The sequence below is a fragment of the Eriocheir sinensis genome, unplaced genomic scaffold, assembly GCF_024679095.1.
Source record: "Eriocheir sinensis breed Jianghai 21 unplaced genomic scaffold, ASM2467909v1 Scaffold78, whole genome shotgun sequence".
NCBI classification, from domain to species: domain Eukaryota; kingdom Metazoa; phylum Arthropoda; class Malacostraca; order Decapoda; family Varunidae; genus Eriocheir; species Eriocheir sinensis.
In genome coordinates, this window is record NW_026112142.1 from 4,809 (window position 1) to 16,796 (window position 11,988).

General features: G+C 46.3%; 1 pseudogene; it reads right to left on the reverse strand.

The window, feature by feature from the left end:
* Positions 1–298: 298 nt before the first annotated feature.
* LOC126994354 (protein SpAN-like) lies at positions 299–7,941 on the reverse strand (annotated as a pseudogene).
* Between the last annotated feature and the right edge of the window lie 4,047 nt (positions 7,942–11,988).

Genomic DNA, 11,988 nt, shown 5'->3' on the forward strand with positions numbered 1-11,988 from the left:
TGGGTTCTGTGGTGGTGGTGGTGGGTTCTGTAGTGGTGGTTGTTGCTGTGGTGGTGAGTTCTGTAGTGGTGGTTGTTGCTGTGGTGGTGGTGGTGGTGGGTTCTGTAGTGGTGGTTGTTGCTGTGGTGGTTGTGGTGGTGGGTTCTGTAGTGGTGGTGATGGGTTCTGTAGTGGTGGTGGTGGGTTCTGTAGTGGTGGTGGTGGTGGGTTCTGTAGTGGTGGTGGTGGTGGTGGGTTCTGTAGTGGTGGTGGTGGTGGGTTCTGTAGTGGTGGTTGTTGCTGTGGTGGTGGTGGGTTCTGTAGTGGTGGTGGTGGGTTCTGTAGTGGTGGTGGTGGTGGTGGGATCTGTAGTGGTGGTGGTGGATTCTGTAGTGGTGGTGGTGGTGGTGGGTTCTGTAGTGGTGGTGGTGGTGGTGGGTTCTGTAGTGGTGGTGGTGGTGGTGGGATCTGTAGTGGTGGTGGTGGGTTCTGTAGTGGTGGTGGTGGTGGGTTCTGTAGTGGTGGTGGTGGTGGTGGGTTCTGTAGTGGTGGTGGGGGATTCTGAAGTGGTGGTGGTGGGTTCTGTAGTGGTGGTGGTGGGTTCTGTAGTGGTGGTGGTGGGTTCTGTAGTGGTGGTGGTGGGTTCCGTAATGGTGGTTGTTGCTGTGGTAGTGATGGTGGTGGTGGGTTCTGTAGTGGTGGTGGTGGGTTCCGTAGTGGTGGTTGTTGCTGTGGTGGTGGTGGTGGTAGGTTCTGTAGTGGTGGTTGTTGCTGTGGTGGTGAGTTCTGTAGTGGTGGTTGTTGCTGTGGTGGTGGTGGTGGGGGTTTCTGCAGTGGTGATTCTGAAGAAAAACAAAAATAAAGGAATCGTTAGGAAGTAAAATATTTGCGATCTACGAGTAAACACAGGCTGATGAAGGTACAACGCAGAAGGGTGATTCTACTCTTCGCTGGTCCTGAGACTCTCCCCTCCCTCTTTTTTGTCACTTACGTGCATCCCGGTTGCGGCACAAAGGTGAGTTGGGCAGACCATCCCCTGCGAAGATTATTACTTATCGCCCTGAAGTATAAAATCATCTCTTGACCGGTTCCGGTGAAGGTCTGGCCTGCAGTGATGTCCGTGCCACAATACCTGCCGAGGATTGGAAGAACTTGAGTGGTCACGGTCACCATCGTGCAAGTTTAGTGGCACAACGGAATATCACAAACTAAACTTGTTACGTAATAATTAGAAGTGAATACGCCTTGTAAGAGTAACAGTGGCAGCCTTGCTTGCCGTCACGGGGCAGGTAGGCGAAAGCTAAGTGGTAGCGTGCTGGGCCCACATTCACCGCGTGGAGGACGACGCGGGTTCGAATCCCCACGCTACCACCTCGGATTTTTCAGTCACCGCCGAGTGGCTTAAAACTACCCACATGCTGTCCTGAATACCACCCATCAACCCGGACTCTAGAGGAAACCGTCCAAGTGAATCAAGAACGAGTTCCGGGGGGTAGCATGAGCCAAGAGAAGATGGCGCCACTGTAAAAACTTGCCCTGCGCCATGACGAGCTGAGGCCGACTTCCATCCAGGCCCCTCAAGAGAGCCTACCGGCGCTACAGGCGTACACGTACAAAAAAAAAAAAGCCAGAGCGAGCAGGGTCTTTGTATACTCACACTTCACCGTTGTACAAGTTGTCGGTTCTGATCTCCAGACCATCAAAGTAGCAGCACGTCTCTGTAGTCGAGCCGCAGTAGGGATTCTTTTCGTACAGGTAAAAGTCTGAGAAGGTCACTCGGGGCACGTGGCACACGGGAGCTACAATCCACTTGACGCACTGGACTGCCGGGGCAGGGAGAACGGAACAGAGGGTGAACAGACAACACCACACAAAGGGAGCCCGCCCACCCACACTGTGTCTGGCTTCAGTACAAGACACACACACAAACAAATCTCTCTCTCTCTCTCTCTCTCTCTCTCTCTCTCTCTCTCTCTCTCTCTCTCTCTCTCTCTCTCTCTCTCTCTCTCTCTCTCTCTTCTCTTCTTTTCTTCACCAACGTTGTAGTGCGAGAATGGAATAAGCTCCCACCTTCAGTGGTTCAGTGTAACACGATTGACTCCTTTAAAAAACAAGTTCGACCGTCACTTCCTTCAACTTAATATCAACTAGAAAGGAAATGCAACGTTTAGGAGCCATCTGACTAATGTAAAAGCACTTAGGTCTAGGGACAGGCCACCTAGTCTGGACCATGGGGTCTGTGTGGTCTGATTTTCTATGTAAATCTATGTAAATCTTTCACTCACTATTTGGGTAGTTGCTTGGATAGCCCGGCGAGGTGAGGAGGCCTTCCTGAGTTACTTTCTCAGTGCAGGGATTCGTCAAGTCGTCTGTGGAAGAAGAGGTTTGGTGTCAACAGTTATGCCAAAACAGCCGGATTTTGCATAAACCACTAGAAAAAGAACGATTATATAGTCACTGGATCATTCCAATTTTTCAAAATGGTTCGCTGAGCAATAGATATGATTTAATGAGGAATTCTTGGACTACACTGTAATTGAAGGTTGAACTGTTATCCTCTTTTATCCCAAGAGCCAAGCTATCGTAAGGTGCTTCCTCACTACAGAGTAACAAAGAGAACAAGTATTCTGAGAGCTCCAGAGACATGGTGTGCAAAGCGGCGGCCAATCACCGTAGTAGTCTCCTGTCACTGTCTGACAGTTGGCCCCTGAGGTGCCCGAGGGACACACACAAGCGCAGCTTTTTCCATAAAACCCGCCGTTCTGGCAGGGGTCGGCGTTCACTCCGCAAGCAGCAAGCCACTTATCTATAAAAAATGAAAATTGTTGATCATTTTAGTTGGTGTCGACGGTCAAATTATTTAATACTAGTACCTTACCATATGCATACATGTTTGTTTCCAATCGCGATGGGATTTTTTCATCATCCAATTCAAAGTGCATGGTAAGTGCATGGATACTTCGCCGATGGAAACGGTTCGAAAAAGTAATGGTGGTTGAAGCCTGGCGAGTGTTAAAATAGGAGCGATATAAACATTATTTGTAAAAAAGATCAATTCCTACAATAAGTCCGAGTAAGCAAACGTGCTCATTTTTCAGTATAGGAAGGAGTTCAAGTCACAGACAGGAGGAAATACAGACCAAGGAAGGCTGTTCCAGACATTATCAAAGAGAGGGACGAAGGAATGAAAATGCTGGTTAACACTTGCATAAGGGATTTGGCTCGGATAGGGGTGAGCAAGAGTTCAAAGTTGTGTGAGGCCGCGGAGGGGAGGAGGCATGCAGTTATAGTCTGTTCAGAGCATGAAGGCGGTTCAGGGTGGAGCTGGTATCGTCGCTTACCTCTAGCCATCCTGCCAAATCAACCTTCGTACATGCGTCTTTCTCTTATTTCCCATCCCTGTGCTATTTGTGATATTTTATATATTCTGTATATAGTAAAGGAAGCTACATAGTGCAATGAGTGTCGATGTTTAGGATTATAACAACGATTTGTATAAATTCTATGACATGTGGCAACGATTTTTTCCCATATTGCCACGTTTTGGTGGTGGTGGTGGTGGTGGTGGTGGTCGGCGTGTCCCCTTAGGTCCCTCCCCCGGGTCGAGAGGGAGAGAGAGAGATAAACAGGTGGGTTGTGGGTGGGTAAGTAGGGAGACGGTGCTAATCGGATAATTGGCGGTCGAACTGGCATTGCCGCACTCATGGGAATTCAGGAATCTGCCACACCTTGAACCGACTTCATGCTCTGAACAGACATTTTTTTTTATAGCATGCCTCCTCCCCTCGCAGTCAGGATGAAAATATCGGTAGGAAACAGAGAGGCAACACTGCTGCGGAATGTAAATGATTGGAGACCAGGGGCGTATTTAGGACCTTGAAACATTGGGGCTATTGGGCGTATTTTAAAACATTTCGTCGCCCAAGCTCACATATTTGACATGGCTTTCGTAGGAGCTGTAGGCCTTTCCAGGGGTAATTTTATGACCCTGGTGGTAGTTTGACCCTTCTGTGCTATGAACCTTAAAAAACACTTATGAAAACCAGATTGATCCCCTCTTTGACCTTTAGAAATAGTTGATGTGAGAAGCGATGGTGTCTTAGCCCAGCTCAAAATGCTGGGTGGTTGGAGCGCGAGAAGCGCGGAGTTTTTAGGGTAATTCTGAGGCCTCTTTGACAAACATTAGGGACAATTTGTGTTATTGTATTTAGCAGTAACGCGGAAAATATGGCAAGTGTGTCATAACAAGACTTTCAAGGTAATGATCAAATTATGGTAAAGCATAACCACATTTAAGTGGTTAAGACTGATGTATCATACATATAAACCTCAAATTAAAATTTATTCTTTCAGATACGTTTACTGCAGAGAACAGGGCACTAAAAACTGATGAAAAGCAAATGGCCGTGTTTACAATATACCATAGAAAAATAACGAACATTAAGTGAGCATCAAGTATTTAGTAATCAGAAACTACCATTTTTCACAAATTCATATAGTATTTTATTAAATTTATTCTGTTACCAAGGAGATTGAAAACTACAACTCAGCGCTCTTACACTTAACTCTCTTGTTTTTTTGCATGGAAAAAAAAATTGTAAGTGGAAATTAGAACTCCAACACGTTCAATATAACTTATAAATAGGAAGATTAAGCAATTCATTTTGTAAATTATAGTAATATTAATGGCAGCCACAACTTAAGGGAAGAACTGGATAAGGGAAACTGGATAAAAAAATAATGTACATGTGCCGTAACTTACTTACGTTAGAGTTTCATTGTTTGTCGCTTCCACTGACACGCCTTTCTTTAAACCCGGTAGCAGCGACAGGCCAAATTTGTGGCTCTACCGTGTACCAGCGACGGGCCACATTTTTGCCATGATATAAACCCCAAAAAATAGATGATGCATAAACAAATGCGTTGATATATATTATGAAATGGTTTGCGTGAGTGTTGATTTTTTCTCATTTTTCTCGCTTAGATGAAAGGGCCTTTAGGAAACATGATCATACCACGATTTCCGCTGGCGTGGTTCTCATATTTCCATGGTTTTCTGACGTGTCCACGATCTTCCAAAGCTACGGTAGATTTCACCGAAGGACGACGGTATTACTCACCATCATCATCATCATCAGCAATAACAAGAAACAAATGAGAACCACGCCAGCGGAAATCGTGGTTTGACTGAAGATCGACGGAAAATTTGCCCAGTGTAATAGTAGCCCCTTAATTACTCATATATCATACTCACTGATGCAGCCGTACATGGTGTTGGCCAATAGTATGTCCCTGTGAGAGAGTCCCGTGCGCTGGCCGATGAGCTCCTGCGCCAAGGGATATAGGGTGGCGATGGTCGTCTTGCCGTTGTTGGTGAAGCCCTGAAAAATGTGTCAAGGGGAGAGTCTGCTGCGGGGAGTTAAGGGCCAGTTCGACAGTCCAACACTCTGAGCCGATTTCACAGTCCAACACAGTGTCTTCGTAACAGCCCGAACCAAACTATAGAATCCCATACAATCCAAAATGGTGAGGTCTTCGATGCCACACTAAATACACAAGACTTCTCCTGTATAGTTTCATAAAATTTGTGAACTTAAATATAAACACCAGACACTATACAAGGAAATTTCGAAGGCTCTGGTATTGGTTTGGGAGCTTACGAACCCATCATGGGGAACTGTGAAACTGGCCCTCTGTCATTGTAAGCGCCCCAACCAAACCATATCCACTACAATGATCCGCTATTTCTACTCATTACATGATGTACTAATAAAGAGATTTCCTGTGTAGTTTCCTAAAATTCCCTCCACCTTTTTATATCAACTAGAGCTACAAGGAATTTTCGTCGTATTTTGTGTTTGGTTGGGGAAAAGGAAAGTTTGGTTTAGTCGGCGCAACATCTATGGTCATATGCCGGATAGAGACAGGAGGGGGAAGGAATTATAGAAGGGAACAGACCCCAGGAGACGGGACACAACCTCCGATTAATACCTGGTACCCATTCACTGCTGGGTGGACAGGGGCGTAGGGTATCAGAAAAGCCGCCCAAATTTTTCCACTCCGCCCGGGAATCGAACCCGGGCTCTCTCGATTGTGAGGCGAGTGTGCTAACCACTGCACCACGAAGCCCCCGTTTGGTAGGGGAGCTCGCAAACTTGCTGTATTGGACTGTAAAACTGGCCCTAAGACGACGAGACGTTTTACAATAGGGGAGCGTATAGTCATCATGGTAAGAAGGAAACCATACTCATGCAAAGTCCCTCACCGTAGAGCCGTAGTGCATGTCGGATTAGTAGTCGTATGGTATGCCGTAGGTGTTGACCACTGACGTGCTGTACTTATTGAAGTTGTTTTCCCTGCCAGTTTGGATGTTGCCATAATTGATGACCACATAGTCGTCACGGTCTCTGCTCGTGCACGAACCCAATGGCGTGGCCGATCTCATGGGCGACAATGCCGAGCTGACCCGCGTCGAGGAGAACGATGTTATTAAGACTTTGTCAAGCCTCTGGCAACTAAATTACTACACACACACACACACACACACACACACACACACACACACACACACACACACACACACACACACACACATAATAGCTACCATTATTTTTGTTATTGTTATTCATCATTATCTCATCTATTATTATTACTATTTATTATTTAGTTATCAATGGTAATGTTATTTTGGTGATGTCATCTTCTGTTCAAACAGCTGCGACTCCTGAATTAAATTTACTATCGTATGGTTTCTTAATAGAGGAAGGTTTTAGGAGAAGACTTCATGGGAAGGTTTAATGCAAGGAATCAGTAGAGGCATGGAAAGACAGTTAAACCAAGTGGCATAAGTTTTAAATGTTGAGGGAACAGAGTATGTCATGGGAGCAGAACCAGTGTAGAGTGAGCGGTATTGGGGAGTGCAGTATGGTAACTATATAATTTATTGTGTTACGACATAATATTACCATAGTGTACTTACTTCTTTGCAGCCACTTCCAATGGAAATGTCTTGTCCATTCTGGGCCAACATGCCGACATACGACCAGCATCCAGACCCTTCAAAAAACCTGACGTGCCGTTGAGCGAGGTTGGACGTGAGCTGGAATCTGATGCAAGTGTTTTGCTCCCAGTGAGCAATCGCTGCATTTATGGCAGCCACAGTGACGGCTGAGTCCGAGGTGAAAACCGAAAACAATTTTTTTTTTTTATGGTATAAAGAAAGAGACTGGCTGTGTTACTGAACTATCGTATACAATCGAGATTTATATTCCAGGTTCTTTTGAGTATGTTAACACATCTCGATAGTAGGCCAAATACTCTTCGGTCGGCATTACAAGACACTTTCGCTTCTCACATCATCTATTTCTAAAGGCCAAAGAGGGGGTCAGTCGGGTTTTAATGAGTGTTTCTTGAGGATCACGATACAGAAGAAGGGTCAAACTACCACCAGGGTCATAAAACTACTCCTGGAAATGCCCACAACTCTTACGAAAGCCTTGTCAAATATGTGTTTTTGGGAGGCGAAATGTCTTGTAATACGACCCTAACCTGTACGCTCGTCTTTGTCTGTTTGTGAATGGAAACATAATTTTTACATACAGTCGGTAGTGTCGAGGTAGTAGGGCACGGTGGGGAAGCCGCCCTGTTCAGGCCAGCGCGCTGAGAGGTCTGCAAGGGCCTTCCTCTCCCTGACCGCTCGCCACTGGCTCTCCGTCAAGACCATGTCTCCTTCAAAGACTTGGTGGCCGTTCACAACACTAGGATTGGTTTCCATGAAGTCTCGTGTCTTAATGAAAAAAACAGAGGAAAGAATAAAAGAATATTCGGAATAGCTGACAGGAAGACAAGAGTGATGAAACTATGTATTGCGGAGTACTTACGTATTCATTGTAATTTTATTCAGACTCACCAGATCTCTCATTTCTGCTTTGCCATCCGGTCCATCGTGTCCTTTGTCATCACTCCCCTATAGAGAGAAAAAATATATTTACATTAGTGCAATATAAAGGTGAAGTTAAAGCTGGGTGCATCCACTATAGGTGAGCGTGGCTGCGGTGCTCAACTCCATCGCTTCCTTTGAGCCTGTGGTGGGAAGCTAAGTCTATATACACCAAGTCAAGTCATACGCAGGTTTGTGGGAGGAGACACGGCCGAGGCGTGGTTTATGCGTGACATTGCTTGGAGCCAAACTATAAGAGAATTATAGAGAATGTAGAAACAGGGGTTTAGAGAAAACGAGGAAAGGCGAACTAATTTAAATCAGTCACTTCAACATGCCCTCCCTCACACCCCACACCGCCGTTTGTAGGCATTGAAATTACAGTCACGCACAATAAAAACATATTTTTTCGTCAGTGGCTTGCCTTAGCACGCTGTGAAAGAAGGTGAGAATGCACAACCAGAGTGCACACACGGCCCCAACTTAGTCACCACTGAACTGGCGGGTATTTTTTTGGGGGGGCTCCAAGTGACGTCATCCCGCTGCTCCGCCCCAAAACCGCCTCCTGCGCGTACCGGTCGCAGTTTTGAAGCAGAGTGACTTGACTTGATATATATATAGACTTAGGTAGGAAGAACTCATTACCGGGGACACGGGCCAGTGTGAAGCCCGGTATTGCCACAGTTTATGTTCACCAGGTGTGCCCAGGTAATCATTTCTCGATCAGCCCGAAAAGAAGGATGAACAGCTGGGTGGAAAAAGTTGGAAAGTTTCGTTTAGTCGGCGCAACATCTGTGGTCATATGCCGGAGAAAGACAGGAGGGGGAAGGAATTATAGGAGAAGGGAACAGATCCCAGGAGACGGGACACAACCCCCAATTAATACCTGGTTCCCATTCACTGCTGGGTGGACAGGGGCGTAGGGTATCGGAAAAGCCGCCCAAATTTTTCCACTCCGCCCGGGAGTCGAGCCCGGGCTCTCTCGGTTGTGAGCCGAGTGTGCTAACCACTGCACCACGAAGCCCCCAACAGCTGGGTGGGTTGAACGCGTTCTGTCTGGGCTGGGGTACGAACCCGGGTCCGCAGATTCATAGCTAAGCACGCTAACCACTGCACCTGTAAGTGGAGTTCAGAGAAATAAGTAGGTGAGGTTATCCAGTGCCACACAAAGGTTATATGTGCACATTAAGTTTCTCCTTTGCCTTATCTGCTGCTTAGAGTGATCCCTGGTGGATAACCCACTGCAGGGCCTGAGGCTTCTCCGCGACAGTAGGAATTTGATTTGTCTGATTATTATTATTATTATTTTTTTACATCTTGGTCTATAGCGCCGGTAGGCTTTCTTGAGGGGTCTGGGTGTCGGCTCCAGCCCATGGACGCAAGCAAGTGTTCATGGTAGCGTCAACTGATCTTGGTTCATGCTGACCCCCAGAGCTCATTTTTTATTTCCCTTGAAAGTTGTAAAGTTTGGTTTAGTCGGCGCAACATCTGTTGTCATATACCGGAGAGAGACAGAAGGGGAAGGAATTATAGGAGAAGGGAACAGATCCTAGGAGACGGGACACAATCCCCGATTAATACCTGGTACCCATTCACTGCTGGGTGGACAGGGGCATAGGGTATCAGAAAAGCCGCCCAATTTTTTCCACTCCGCCCGGGAATCGAACCCGGGCTCTCTCGGTTGTAAGCTGAGTGTGCTAACCACTGCACCACTAAGCCCCTATTATTTCCCTTGAACAGTTCCTCTAGAGTCAGGATTGATGGGTGGTCTTCAGGAAAGCATGTGGGTAGTCTTACGCCACTCGGCGGTGACTGGAAGATCCCAGGTGGTAGCGGCGGATTCGAAGGGACATCATCCAGGACGGGGCGAATGCGGGACCGGCACTCTAACCACTCAGCCACCGCCTCCCCCTCCTTTGTGCTGTTTGTGATTCGTATATGAATGATATATAACTAAGAGTAAGCTGATAGGACGGTTATTTCTTATGTTAGATCTTTCTTTACTTTCAAAGCGCTTCGACGGTCTAGGGGTTAGCACGCTTATTTTTTTTATCTACGTCACGGCCTTTTGCGCCGGTGGGCCTCTTCCCGGTGGGCCCTGATGGTCGATCCAGCCCGTTCTGGCGCAGGCGAGTGTTTATAGTGGCGCCATCTTAAATTGGCTCATGCTGCCCTCCCGGAGCTCATCTTTAATCCTAGAATCTAGAGTCCGGGTTGATAGGTGGTCTTCTGGACAGCATGTGGGTAGTTTTAAGCCACTCGGCGGCGGCTGAAAAATCCCAGCTTGGTGGCACCGGGCGGGGATTGAACTCACGTCCTCCTGAACGCGGCGCCGTCACTCTGTCGACTCAGCCACCGCCTCCCCATGAATCCGCGTACCCGGTTTCAAATTGACTGGGCAGTCGGCGCACAACCCGCCAAGATGTTTATTCTCCTTTTCGAGCCCAATAATTGGGTACCTGGGAAGGTAAATTGTGGTTAGCCGTGTAGTAGCGACGGGCCAAATTTGTGGCTTTACCGTGTACCAGCGATGGGCCAAATTTTTGCCATAATATAAACCCCCCAAAATAGATGATGCATAAACTGATCACAAATGCTTTGATACATATTATGAAATGATTTGCGTGAGTGATGTTTTTTCTCATTTTTCTTGTTTAGAGGGACCTTTAAGAAACATGATCCCCGCAGCTACCACCGGGTTTACCTGGATGTCATACTGGCCCGAGGTAATGGGACCCCCCCACCACTACTGGCACAAGAGCCAAGGTGACGGCCTCCGCAGGTAGGGCGATTTCTCCTAACGTTGCCTTTTCTGTGTATATTGGTGCCTGCATGCCCCAGTCTTATGGATTCTTTTATGATGATTTTATGAGAAAAAATCGCTGTTTTTATACCATTCTCCAGCTTTTATTTGCAAAAACTCGACACTCACTCCATCTTTCTCGGAAGTTTTCCACACCCGGGGTGCGACGCGCACCTCGGGTGTGCCCCAATGACTGATTGATACAGGGCAAGGTCCGAGGGGGGGTGCTTCCTGAAGAAGTCATTTGTGTCCTCACACTGTGTCCTCTTTCTGTCTCAAATATCACCAAGGAATAGCTGAGCATACTCTAAACATATTTTCTTTCATTTACTGTTGTCATATCCTTTAAAAGGTTACAAGATATATTACATTATACAAGTTCTTAACACTGCCTAGAGCTTCCGACCTTAGGCAGGGATGAGAAGTGTCTTAATTGGATTCTACTTCAGGTGACGTCCAGAAGAGGTGTCTTGATGGATCCTGTTGTTACTGTATCCATTTTTTTTAACGTTCGCAGGCCACACGGATTTACATTTTGTTGAGCATCATTTATTTTGTAAACTTCATCTTCTTTTCCCAATCGAGGCATACGTTGTTAGGATACTGCCGATTATCTAAGTACCGGTACTGGCGGCACTAAGTGTACTGGGCCCGAATTTACAATTAATCTTAATCTTTAACTTGAAAGTTCCAATGAATCTCGAGCTTAACTTATAGCTGAGCTTAAATGAAAAAATAAGTTCAACTTCACTCAACAGCTGATCCAGTATGAAAATTTGTCCTGGCAAAAGATGTATTTTTCAAATTGCAGAATTGCAACACTTCAGTGATTGAATATGTAGTAATACTATCAATGTTATATGATGATATACTTCAGAAATATGGGCATAATAAGGTAGTATTTATAAAATAAAGGTTACGTTTATCATCCGCGCAAGGTGATATTCTTTTTTTTTCTCTTGAATGTAAACACGGACACGCGTTCCTGTTCGTCTTCCTCATTCCTGCATCACCCACCCTCTGACGAAGTAATCATGGAAAATATTGCCGCTTTCACTTCTCCCAAGAGGAAAAGGGGAGTGAATTGGAGAGACTGCCACACTCTACACATAGTAGAGGGAAGGGAGTCAACAGATACCGTCTGCAAGGGTAGCCACTGTCCCCTAATAGATGACATGAGTCCGGTGGCATACGATGATCCTCAAACATACGTTTGAGGCCACTCTCACGCCAAATACGAGCATCATGAGTGGACCCAGGCCAATTA